Source organism: Triturus cristatus, chromosome 12 (genome assembly GCF_964204655.1).
Source record: "Triturus cristatus chromosome 12, aTriCri1.1, whole genome shotgun sequence".
In the NCBI taxonomy this organism is placed as follows: Eukaryota; Metazoa; Chordata; class Amphibia; order Caudata; family Salamandridae; genus Triturus; species Triturus cristatus.
In genome coordinates, this window is record NC_140595.1 from 374,330,925 (window position 1) to 374,343,859 (window position 12,935).

Sequence of the window (12,935 nt, forward strand, 5' to 3'; positions counted from 1 at the left end):
TTCATACATCTTTCCTACCCATCTTCTACTTCAAACTATATATTTAGCCACACCCTATATCTAAATAAGTAACCTTTCTAAAACACAAGCCACACAATTGTTTTATTTTCCACTTAATATGCCCATGATCCTTTTAATGTAGAGGTGGAGAGCAACAGGCATTGCAATATAAAATGAAGGAAGTTCTTCCCACAACCTTTGTTTTTTCCTGCCCCATTTAAAGTGTGGGGCAAGTAGCCTTCCCTATTACAGAGCTGCTGCTAACTTCGAAGTTTGTGATGATGCCAGGTGGTTGATATGCTACAAGAAGTGTCAGACCGGCATCCGAATTAAGGCCTGTCAGCTTTCCACGTGTTTGCCCAATCAACCTCTGGGCAATACATCAAGGTGGGCAAACCAACAAATGTATAGAGCAAGACCAGTCAGGTTTCTGACATGGCTCTAAGAATTAAAGTACAATTGAAGCCATCATAAACTTTGACACAATTCAAAATATTACAAAGAGGTTTTCTAATTTAAAAAAGTTGTTTCTTCAACTTTTCAGTTAGTATTCAGTACATAAGATTATTCCACTGCATGGAATGCCATTTATTAAATGCAAAAGTTGAAACAGAAAATCTCTTATCTGTTTTTGTCTTTTCAAAACTGCACTACAGATGGAAGGGGTCAGCAGCTTGGTGATCTTTACAGCTTGGGTTTTCTTTACTTTTGCCATAGTGCAAGGGTCCTGCTCAAGTCTTGCCTGTTTCTCCCACTGCTACTAAATCATGGCAGTATTCAAAGAAAATCTTTCAAATGGCCGCAATGTGAGTGGCCTAGTGTGGTATCCCATGGATTATTACTCTGGGCAACTCCAGATTTATGGAGTCTCCAGGTCTAGAATTAGCAGGTCCGCAAACTTCCAACCTGATCATTCCGGGACTGGAAACACATGACCCAGACCCTTGTGAGGAGGTGCAGAGGTTGCAGACAGATGCTGTATGTGGCCCTAAAAAACTATCATACTTCAGAATAGGGAAGAAGAAAAAGGTTCCCCTGGCAGACGTAAATGAGACATGGGCCAGGAAAGGCGAAGCTGGACCAAGTAGGGGCCCTGTGGGGAACACCTCCTAGGGACGTGAGCACCCAAGGGGAGAGAAAAGCCTGCGAAAAATGAACGCGCAGGGTTTGGGCGTGCCCTTTGAAACCCACAACCGCCCAATAGCAGAGATGGGGTGGAGCGGGGCAAAGAGATCAAAAGGGGACACCGCTCCCTCTTTGACCTCACACTCTGACCATCACCTCAGATTGGCCAGACACGGTGGTCATTAATCTAGGGGGCAATGAACTGGCAGACTTTGGGAGGAGAGAACTGCTGGAAAAAATTACTAACAGGTCACCGGGTTACCACTTGGAGGAAGAGGTACACTTGACCCGGGATAGGCATGGAAATGTTCCTACTCAACATAGAAGGGACTCTGGAACAGCTAGGTTACTTTTGAGCAAGGATAAAGACTGGACAAAGGTAGAACTGCCTCCGATTGGTAAACCGCCAGCAGCATGACAGAGGCAGCCCAGAAGAATACCCAGATGGGAGAGTAACATAGGTAGAAGAGCTGTTCAAACAGTGTCCTTGGGATGTCTCACGGCAGGGACACGGGGTGAGAGGCTGACAGCGCACAACCACTGCCAGAGCAGAGGAGCTGCTCAAACAGTGTCCTTGAGATGCCACACGGCAGGGGCACTGAGAGCAGGAGAATGACCAGCAAGGGTCCCGGCCAAGTGGAATGGCACTTGCAGCCTGGGCCGGATGGCCATCCACAGGGTCAGTAGCAAGGGAAGAGTGGAGCCTGCAGAACACTGAGAGACCTGCAAAGAGAGGGGCCCTCACGCAGGGTCAGTGCTGTCAACCAGAAACTGAGACAAACCATTGGGGTGGGCAATGTTTTACATGACAATGTAATGTGGAATAAGCATGGGTTGCGAATGACCAACCAGTAAGTTGTGAGATGTATAATCCATGTGTTGGAAATAACCTGTGGCCTTTGATGCACCATAATCAGTTGTCCCTTGAATGATTCAAGGTGGGATGGGATGCTGCATGACAAGCCTGACAAGGAGGGGGCAAACTTGCCGCCTGGGATGGGTTGAGACATGTGCCAGGTAAGGCAAAGCCGGACCAAGTAGGGCCAGTGGCGAATGCTTCCCTGGGACGGGAGCACCCGCGGGGACATAAAACCTCACGAAAAAGGGACGCACAAACTGCCCAATAGCAGAGAGGGGGCGGAGCAGGGAAAGGAGGTCAAAAGGGGACACTGGCTCCCCCTTTGACCTCACACTCCGACCATTGCCTCAGAACCCACCCACCCACACTGAAAAGGAGCGGTTGTCGCAGCCACATGGTCGATGGGAAAAGGGAGGTCGGAGGCACCCAGAAAGATACCCAGAGAGGAGAATAACATAGGTAAAAGAGCTGCTCAAACAGTGTCCTTGGGATGCCTCACAGCAGGGACACGGGGTGAGCAAGTGACAGCGCACAACCACAGCCAGAGTAGAAGAACTGCTCAGACAGTGTCCTTAGGATGCTTCACGGCAGGGACACAGGGTGAGCAAGTGACAGGGCACAACCACAGCCAGAGTAGAAAAACTGCTCAGACAGTGTCCTTGGGATGCCTCACGGCAGGGACACAGGGTGAGCAAGTGACAGCGCACAACCACAGCCAGAGTAGAAGAACTGCACAGACAGTGTCCTTAGGATGCTTCACGGCAGGGACACAGGGTGAGCAAGTGACAGGGCACAACCACAGCCAGAGTAGAAAAACTGCTCAGACAGTGTCCTTGGGATGCCTCACGGCAAGGACACAGGGTGAGCAAGTGACAGCGCACAACCACAGCCAGAGTAGAAGAACTGCACAGACAGTGTCTTTGGGATGCCTCATGGCAGGGAAATAGGGTGAGCAAGTGACAGCGCACAACCACAGCCAGAGTAGAAGAACTGCTCAGACAGTTACCTTGGGATGCCTCATGGCAGGGAAATAGGATGAGCAAGTGACAGTGCACAACCACAGCCAGAGTAGAAGAACTGCACAGACAGTGTCCTTGGGATGCCTCACGGCAGGGACACAGGGTGAGCAAGTGACAGGGCACAACCACAGCCAGAGTAGAAAAACTGCTCAGACAGTGTCCTTGGGATGCCTCACGGCAGGGACACAGGGTGAGCAAGTGACAGCGCACAACCACAGCCAGAGTAGAAGAACTGCACAGACAGTGTCCTTGGGATGCCTCACGGCAGGGACACAGGGTGAGCAAGTGACAGGGCACAACCACAGCCAGAGTAGAAAAACTGCTCAGACAGTGTCCTTGGGATGCCTCACGGCAGGGACACAGGGTGAGCAAGTCACAGCGCACAACCACAGCCAGAGTAGAAGAACTGCACAGACAGTGTCCTTAGGATGCTTCACGGCAGGGACACAGGGTGAGCAAGTGACAGGGCACAACCACAGCCAGAGTAGAAGAGCTGCTCAGACAGTGGCCTTAGGATGCCTCACTGCAGGGGCTCTAGGAGCAGGTAAGTGGTCAGCAAGGGTCCCGGGCAAGTGGAACGGCACTTGCAGCCCAGGCCAGGCCTGCAAATAAGGGGGCCCTCGCGCAGGGTCAGTGCTGTCAAACCATTGGGGTGGCCAATGTTTTACATGATAATGTAATGTGTAATGAGCATGGGTTGCAAATGATCAACCAGTAAGTTGCAAGATGTATAACCCATGTGTTGAAAATAAACTGCAGCTTTTAATACACCATAATCAGTTGTCCCTTGAATGATTCAAGGTGCGAGGGGATGCTGCATAACATTGCTGACATGGAGGGGGTGAACTCTCCATCTGGGAGGGGTTAAAACTCTGCCCTCCTATCACCCCATAACCCTTTAGCCCTGAAGGGCAAAAGCAAACGTAGCAGTAATATTTTCAACCAGCTCCAAGTAGGTAGTATATGTTTCTGGCTTTAGACCAGTTGTTTACCTAGAAAGTTAAAAAAAATATAAGGAATTGTTGCTGGCATCCTTGGTCTGTATGTCGTTCCCAATTCAGAGAAAAAAAACTTGCAATCCCGTTACCTCAGGGTAGAGATATCGTCCATTATCGCAAATTCTGGACCTGATATCTCCCAAAGAGATAACGGGATGCTTTAAATGAGGGCCTAAGTAAGTCAGCAAATTGAAAGGTACCCCTTCTTTGCGAGTACATTTCTGGTACCCACATGATGTGCATTAACCGTAAAATGTAAATATCTTGGAGCCTGTAGATCTCTCTGGAATGGGTTCATAAAATTCAAAATAATTATCATTAGTCAATTAACCAATATTTTCATGAACATTTGTAATAAAACATTCTCTAAAAAGAATGTGTTACAGTTTAAAGAAGCAGCAAATATCTGTGAAAACGAGTCGCACCTTCAAACGTCGTAAGCGATGAATGATGAATGCGTAGGCACAGACGGGTAAGAAAGAGGCTGCTATTGTTCGACAAAATGGAGATCTCTGTTTGCTGACAGCTCCTTGAAAACAAATTCAGGTCTCTGTGTTAGGGGCGTGCGGCACTTCTTCCCGTAAAAGCATTTTTGTTTTCAGAGAATGCCTTTGTTCTCCGGGCACGATTACCCCAGGAATTCTTGAAACCTGTCCCTTAACAAAAGCTGCGCCACGAGACTGAAACTGGGGCACTTTTCATTAAATGGACTAAAAGAAAGCACTAAACGGTTTGTCAACAGTTATGAGCTGGATGTATTCCTCTTTTTGAGAAATATATGGGAAATAAGCATTATTACACTCCATTTGTGCCTCTCACAGGTTCTTGAATTACTAATAGCATAACTGCCGTTGTATCTCAATGTAAGAGACACAAATATGAAACCTGTGTTTTTTTTATTTTCTATTTCTTTCTTTTGTTCCCGTAATACTTTTAACAAACTTAAAATGTAACATTACAACCCAGTGTTTCCTGACTTGTACATTTTAAAAGAATGATGGACCTGTGTAGCTTACAGCAATAGTGAATTGTCTAGTCTAACATCTTGTCTTGCTTAATAACAAGACAGCTCACAGCATGTCGTTACTCCTAGCATAGTGACAGGAGAGGATTTGCTTTCTTACTTTACTTACCTGGGAACCACAACCGGCCCTGGCAAAGTGCTCGGCCGGCCCACGGAGGGGGGAGGGGGTGCCGCCGAGCTCATTGCCAGGCCCGGTGTTCGGCCGATTTTGTTACAGGGCCGATGGGGCACAAAACCGGCCCCCACCCGTGCGGCGCACCGGGGGATTGCCCGGTGCCCGCTACGGCCAGTCCGGCTCTGTTACTTACCCATAATGTTTGTCACGTGGGATGTTTGCCACGTGCTGAAGTTGGGTTTAGGGGCTCGACAAATATCATAAGCCAGAGCATTTTGGTGCATATTATCAAGGACGGCGTTGAAAATTATCGCCGGTTTAGCGGCAGAAAACTGCCACTAAACCGGCGATAATGAGCTTGATAATATGCTCTATGGAATTCCCATAGAAGCCCATGTTCTGGTGTGAACATGGGCTTCTATGGGAATTCTCCAGGGCATATTATCAAGCCCATTATTGCCGGTTTAGCGGCAGAAAACTGCCGCTAAACCGGCGATAATGTTAACGCCGTCCTTGATAATATGCCCCTTTGTCTCTCACATCAGTGCTCATATCTTTCACAACCTACATACGGGCCCTGACTGACTGAGGCCTAGGTTCTGATTCCGAGGTGTGTATTAATGAACATCCATCTGATCTGTAGAGCAGGTGGTGAATTTTTCTTGGCTGTTTTTTTTCCACTGTGGAGTATGCTATGGCAGAAGTAACATTGCACACCAGTAGTACTGAGTAGGGTGTTTATCCAGAACCCTCCCAGCACAAGAAAATTCCTCAAGATGCAGATTGTCCTATTAGTTACTGATCCTCCTCATCCCTGTCCTGACTTGTGAGGCGTTTCCACCTCTGACAGAGATTTACACACTAGGAACAGGCGCGGTGCGTCCATTGAGGCGTAGCCCCCCCCCCGCCCGCAACTCCATCTGCATCTTTGAACTTAAGTAATCAGTTTACTTAAGTTCAAAGACGCCGAGGGAGAACTGACAATCATGTCAGTCAGCATGACGTCAGACCGCCCACCCCCTTCAGAGTCTGAAGGGGGTGGGCGATCTGGCGTCATGTTGACTGACATGATTGTCAGACCAGGGGCAACAGGCAGCAGGCAGCAGCACAAGTGCGCATGAGTGGGGAAGGTGGGTGAATTTTTCCGCCACGCCCAGTGATGCACACTAGTGTCTGCTCTGGCTGGCGCATGCCCATTAGGAGAGCGAAGGTTGAGCAAAGACTCAAACTTTGGTCTCCTAATGGGCAGCCGGGCGAGTAGTAACCGTGCCCTAAGCCAATCAGGATTGGCTGAGAGGGGTTGCCAGTCCACTCCAGTCAGTACCTTTCGTGGCAGCGCCAAGGGGAGCAGAGGTGGCGCGGACCGGCTGTGAGGTAAGTTTTCTGGTTTTTTATATTTAATTCCCCACGCCCGCGCGACCCTCCCCCGCAAGCCGCAAGTGAGCACTATACTAACTAAGCCAGTACAAGCTGCCATTGGTAAGATAGCTCTGGTGGCTCGGCGCATGCTGCAGACCTCTATGTTTCACAGCTTTGAATCCGGCTAGATCGTCCTTGTTTTTCATTATTTCAAGATTAGTAACTTAGCTGCTATTGCTGAGGTGGGGGAGGGGAGGGGGCAGGTTCACAAGCATCATTTACGTTTTTGCAAATCCAGTGGGTTTTCTTTAGACATTGGGTACAGGTTCCTGGTGCCGTGAAAGAACACAGGAACATGATGAGGTGAAGGTGGTTCACACTAGATGTATTTTCCCTTCTAAATGTGGCCTGGCCCTGCTTTCAGGAGCCGAAGCTGCTGTGTAAACTTGAGACCTGCATCCTTTGCAGCTGCATGGGAGAGGCGAGAGTGTTCTGGCTGACCGGATGCCCTCGCACCACCATGCACGCAGCCCTCGTGCACGGCCACATATAACAAAGGCTGGCGTTCCTTGCCATGTGTAGTGCTACTGCAGCACGTGGCAGGTCTGACAAACTTTGCAAGTGAGTGAGACTGGGCTAAATGTATGTTAATGTTACAGTGGTGTTGTAGAGCACATGTATCTATCACCAGAGAGGCCTCTCGGCGCTGCAGGACAGTTAACTATCCGGGGGGGGGGGGGCTGAAGTCCTTTGAGCCCAATGGGCGTTGCGCACCTGACTGGTGGACAGAAAGCTCTTAGGCGCTGGTCTTGTTCTGATGCTGTGAGTGGGATTGAACTACAGAGTATGTGCTCACTGGTAGCTGACAGAGCCTGTTGGGACTCACAGGGGCCTCATCAAGCCTACCATTTTTTTACAAGCAAAAATCAAGGCCGGGCACTCACTGGCAGCGGACTGAGTCTCGAACTCCAGTTGACTCGGCAGAAGCTGCAAGCACACACTCGTAGGCAGTGAGAACACATCAGAGGCTCGCAAGCTCGCAGCCGCCTGCGCCTAGAGTTTGTAGGCAGAGGCTGAGGCGCTGCCGCAGGCTGTAAGGCAGCCAAGTATTGACAGAGTCCAGCTTGGACCAGAGCTGAGATGGAGACAGCGGCGGACTTTTACTTCGCCGTGCCCTTCCTGTTCACTGTGCTGGCCGTCATCCTGACCTCGGTGTTCATGAAAATGAGGTCAGGCAAAGAGGCGGGGAAGAAGACAGACGAAGCGGCCACGGGAGAGGTGCAGGGAGAGGAGGATGGGAAAATGGTAGAAGAGGTGAAGAGGGCAGAAGAAGATCACAAGGCAGAAGGGGGGCAGAGCATAGACGGGGTGCATCAGACTGTAGAAGAGGAGCATAAGGCAAGAGAGGATTAGAGGGCTGAGGAGGTACGTAAAGCTGAGGAGGTATGTAAGGCAGAGGAGGCACGGAGGGTAGAAGAGGTACGGAAAGCAGAGGAGGCGCGGAGGGCCGAGGAAGTACAGAGGGTAGAAGAGGCACGTAAGGCTGAGGAGGCGCAGAGGGCAGAGGAGGCGCGGAGGGCAGAGGAGACACGTAAGGCAGAGGAGGCACCGAGGGTAGAAGAGGCACGTAGAGTAGAGGAGGCTCGTTTAGTGCTGTAAGATATGGGGTATTTTGTAATCTATTTGCATATTTCAAGTCTACACCTTCAAAATTGCTTTATAAACATTCTTGCCCTCTCAAATTTGCTGTAAAATGCTCCATTTGCACACACTTTGCAAGTCCCTCTCCCCTCGAGTCCCTCCTATGATAGTCAGCTCGCTACCTATCGACATAATACGTATCCTCAACTTTTACGCCTCACCAATTTCAAATGTCACCAGCCGCCCCGACTAGGAATTGTAGATTCCTTTAGCCTAAAGCTGTCTTTTACCTCTATGATAGAAGCATAAAGCCCCATCCCTCCAGCCCATTCTATTATATAATACCAAGCACTAGGAACACACGTGGAAGTGAACAAATAAGGGCAGAGGGAGGGATGTGGACTGGGACGAGGAGGACTCCGGTTTGGGGTAACAGACATTACCCCCTCACCTCCTTCCTCCTCATCACTGTCTTGACATGTGAGGACATACCAAGCAAGAAGCACACTGACAATTACACCATTGCCATTAGCAAAACAGATGTCCCAAAGGAACGCTCAGCCCCAGACAAATCAAGACGATAATGACGGGCAAAAGTTAGCTGTGAAGACCAATTTGCAGCACGACAGATCTCCTGACTAGAAGATTCCCCAGCCTCAGCTCAGGAAGCAGTACAAGTAGAATGCCCCTGAACCTCAGAAGGAGACTCATCGGCAGAAGCAGAAGCCTAAAGGATAGCCTGCTTCACCCATCTGCCAATAGATTGGGAAGAAACCTTGTTACCCAGAGTACCAGAACTAAAGGAGACAAACAAACTCGAGGACTTCCGAAGCTCACGGGTCCTAGACAAATAAACTGACAGGGCGCAGCCCACGTCCAAGAGGGATAGAACCCCTTCCACATACAGTGAGCACCTGGAGCTGGAGTGGCTGCAATAGCACCACATATCACCTTACACTCCTTAAACTCATAGAGCTCTGTAGCATGCAATTTTCCTACTTTCCTACCAACTACCTCTTTATTTCCTCCAGCCTGTATTGTGGCAAGATGAGAAAAGTGTCTAGAGATGTTTCAGGGCACAGCAAGAAGTCTCACATTGTACTGTTTTTGAATCACAAACTGGCCTTCATAATACTATATTTACACAACGTCTCTTATAGTGCTGCTATATAGCTGAATGCCCAATACATATGCCAGCTGAGTATTTTGACGGAATGCATGAGGTACATGCAGAATGGTTACTTGCAATAAAAGCGAAAAAATAGGGGACAAACTAGCGCACCCTCCTGTCGCACAGCTGAGTGGGAGTCTTCCCTCATAGTTACACATTCTTTTAGAAGTTGTCCATTTTCACCATTTTTAAGACCATCTTAAACTTCATGATTATGTGATTCGTTATTCTATTTTTCTTCCGAACTTCATAAACCACTGCTGAGACAGCGAAATTCAATCCTGTTTCTTTATTTCATTTTTTCAAATGTCCACTGAGTGCTCATAAGGCATTTCGCAGTAACACGTTAAAATAAAGTTCAGAATCAAACGTTGCAGTAAAGATGACTCATTTCTTATGCCCAATGCATTTCGAGCCTAACTGGCTCTTCGTCAGGGGTCTCTGTAACATAAAAGACACATCTAGCTTAACCATTCACTGCTGACAAACCATATTTAAACCTAACAAAACATAACGAGATGTTCAAGTGTTATTCCCTCTACCCTAGTTCCCCCTCCCCTTCTATCTCAAATACCTTAAAGTCCAAATGTTCCCAGACCCAGACAAATCCCTGTCCCTCCCACTCTCCCTCCTGACTACCTCGTTTCTTGCTGAAATAAAATGTGAACAACCATTTATGTAACCCTCAAAACAAATACCTTAGTTAGTACCCCAATTCAACTCATAATTCTCGCTTATGACCACTGTACTCCTCTCTCTTAGTTGATTAAGCACGTCTTGCCTACCTAATGCGAGTCTCCATCTGTAGCCTTAGCTTCATCGCGCTCCTCTCTCTTCCTGATGCCATTAACCATACTGCCGGTCAACCGTTGAATTTTATGAGATAAGAACCTCCCCCGTGTGTATCCAATCAAGTGTGAATCCTCTCAAAACCAAACCACATGACCCATGATTCCTGCAGCTGTACTAAATGATCTAACAACCTAACCTAAACTGCAGATTCCATAATGCCCTCCTCTACCGTATGGCTCACCTGAAACGAACCTTAATAAACAGAAACCCACCCAAAAAAATTCGGTGAACAAAAAATTACATAGTGAACAGAGAAATAAAAATGATAATAAATAACGTTACATTCATATTAAATTATGTGCAAAAAATCACTTGCTCTAACATCCAGTTCCCTCGAACGGAGAACAAAAATCCCACGTTAACAGTCCAATGCGTCCACTGTTGTGATGTGTTTATATGGATGTAATCATCTCTTCGTGAAATTCACTTCCTGCTTAGTCGCTGTCTCATTTGGTGATAGAAATTCCACTACCATTACTGTTGCTTTGTATTCCGTTTTTTCATGGGGTGCAAACCAAGTTGGGACGGTACATTTCTTGGAAAGAGATTACTTGATAGGAATGCACACCTTCCCTTGTGAAATTCTTTTGTAGCTTGTGATACAATCTATTCACTTACATAGATGCGTGCAGACAGCTTTTGTGAACCGCCCCGTTCACAGTTATGCTGAAGCGAAAAAATAGGGGACAAACTAGCGCACCCTCCTGTCGCACAGCTGAGTGGGAGTCTTCCCTCATAGTTACACATTCTTTTAGAAGTTGTCCATTTTCACCATTTTTAAGACCATCTTAAACTTCATGATTATGTGATTCGTTATTCTATTTTTCTTCCGAACTTCATAAACCACTGCTGAGACAGCGAAATTCAATCCTGTTTCTTTATTTCATTTTTTCAAATGTCCACTGAGTGCTCATAAGGCATTTCGCAGTAACACGTTAAAATAAAGTTCAGAATCAAACGTTGCAGTAAAGATGACTCATTTCTTATGCCCAATGCATTTCGAGCCTAACTGGCTCTTCGTCAGGGGTCTCTGTAACATAAAAGACACATCTAGCTTAACCATTCACTGCTGACAAACCATATTTAAACCTAACAAAACATAACGAGATGTTCAAGTGTTATTCCCTCTACCCTAGTTCCCCCTCCCCTTCTATCTCAAATACCTTAAAGTCCAAATGTTCCCAGACCCAGACAAATCCCTGTCCCTCCTGACTACCTCGTTTCTTGCTGAAATAAAATGTGAACAACCATTTATGTAACCCTCAAAACAAATACCTTAGTTAGTACCCCAATTCAACTCATAATTCTCGCTTATGTCCACTGTACTCCTCTCTCTTAGTTGATTAAGCACGTCTTGCCTACCTAATGCGAGTCTCCATCTGTAGCCTTAGCTTCATCGCGCTCCTCTCTCTTCCTGATGCCATTAACCATACTGCCGGTCAACCGTTGAATTTTATGAGATAAGAACCTCCCCCGTGTGTATCCAATCAAGTGTGAATCCTCTCAAAACCAAACCACATGACCCGTGATTCCTGCAGCTGTACTAAATGATCTAACAACCTAACCTAAACTGCAGATCCCATAATGCCCTCCTCTACCTTATGGCTCACCTGAAACGAATAGGTTCGTTTCAGGTGAGCCATAAGGTAGAGGAGGGCATTATGGGATCTGCAGTTTAGGTTAGGTTGTTAGATCATTTAGTACAGCTGCAGGAATCACGGGTCATGTGGTTTGGTTTTGAGAGGATTCACACTTGATTGGATACACACGGGGGAGGTTCTTATCTCATAAAATTCAACGGTTGACCGGCAGTATGGTTAATGGCATCAGGAAGAGAGAGGAGCGCGATGAAGCTAAGGCTACAGATGGAGACTCGCATTAGGTAGGCAAGACGTGCTTAATCAACTAAGAGAGAGGAGTACAGTGGTCATAAGCGAGAATTATGAGTTGAATTGGGGTACTAACTAAGGTATTTGTTTTGAGGGTTACATAAATGGTTGTTCACATTTTATTTCAGCAAGAAACGAGGTAGTCAGGAGGGAGAGTGGGAGGGACAGGGATTTGTCTGGGTCTGGGAACATTTGGACTTCAAGGTATTTGAGATAGAAGGGGAGGGGGAACTAGGGTAGAGGGAATAACACTTGAACATCTCTTTATGTTTTGTTAGGTTTAAATATGGTTTGTCAGCAGTGAATGGTTAAGCTAGATGTGTCTTTTATGTTAGAGAGACCCCTGACGAAGAGCCAGTTAGGCTCGAAATGCATTGGGCATAAGAAATGAGTCATCTTTACTGCAACGTTTGATTCTGAACTTTATTTTAACGTGTTACTGCGAAATGCCTTATGAGCACTCAGTGGACATTTGAAAAAATGAAATAAAGAAACAGGATTGAATTTCGCTGTCTCAGCAGTGGTTTATGAAGTTCGGAAGAAAAATAGAATAACGAATCACATAATCATGAAGTTTAAGATGGTCTTAAAAATGGTGAAAATGGACAACTTCTAAAAGAATGTGTAACTATGAGGGAAGACTCCCACTCAGCTGTGCGACAGGAGGGTGCGCTAGTTTGTCCCCTATTTTTTCGCTTCAGCATAACTGTGAACGGGGCGGTTCACAAAAGCTGTCTGCACCCATCTATGTAAGTGAATAGATTGTATCACAAGCTACAAAAGAATATCACAAGGGAAGGTGTGCATTCCTATCAAGTAATCTCTTTCCAAGAAATGTACCGTCCCAACTTGGTTTGCACCCCATGAAAAAACGGAATACAAA

The 12,935-nt window shown here is 47.0% G+C and overlaps 1 long non-coding RNA gene across 1 annotated transcript; it reads right to left on the reverse strand.

Annotated features, from left to right (window-relative positions):
* Positions 1-9,585: 9,585 nt before the first annotated feature.
* On the reverse strand, positions 9,586-11,671 carry LOC146775995 (uncharacterized). The gene is made up of 3 exons (XR_014971988.1): positions 11,526-11,671; positions 10,097-11,193; positions 9,586-9,752 (listed from the first exon to the last, which is right to left on the reverse strand). It is a non-coding gene; the product is annotated as an uncharacterized LOC146775995 (long non-coding RNA).
* Positions 11,672-12,935: the final 1,264 nt, after the last annotated feature.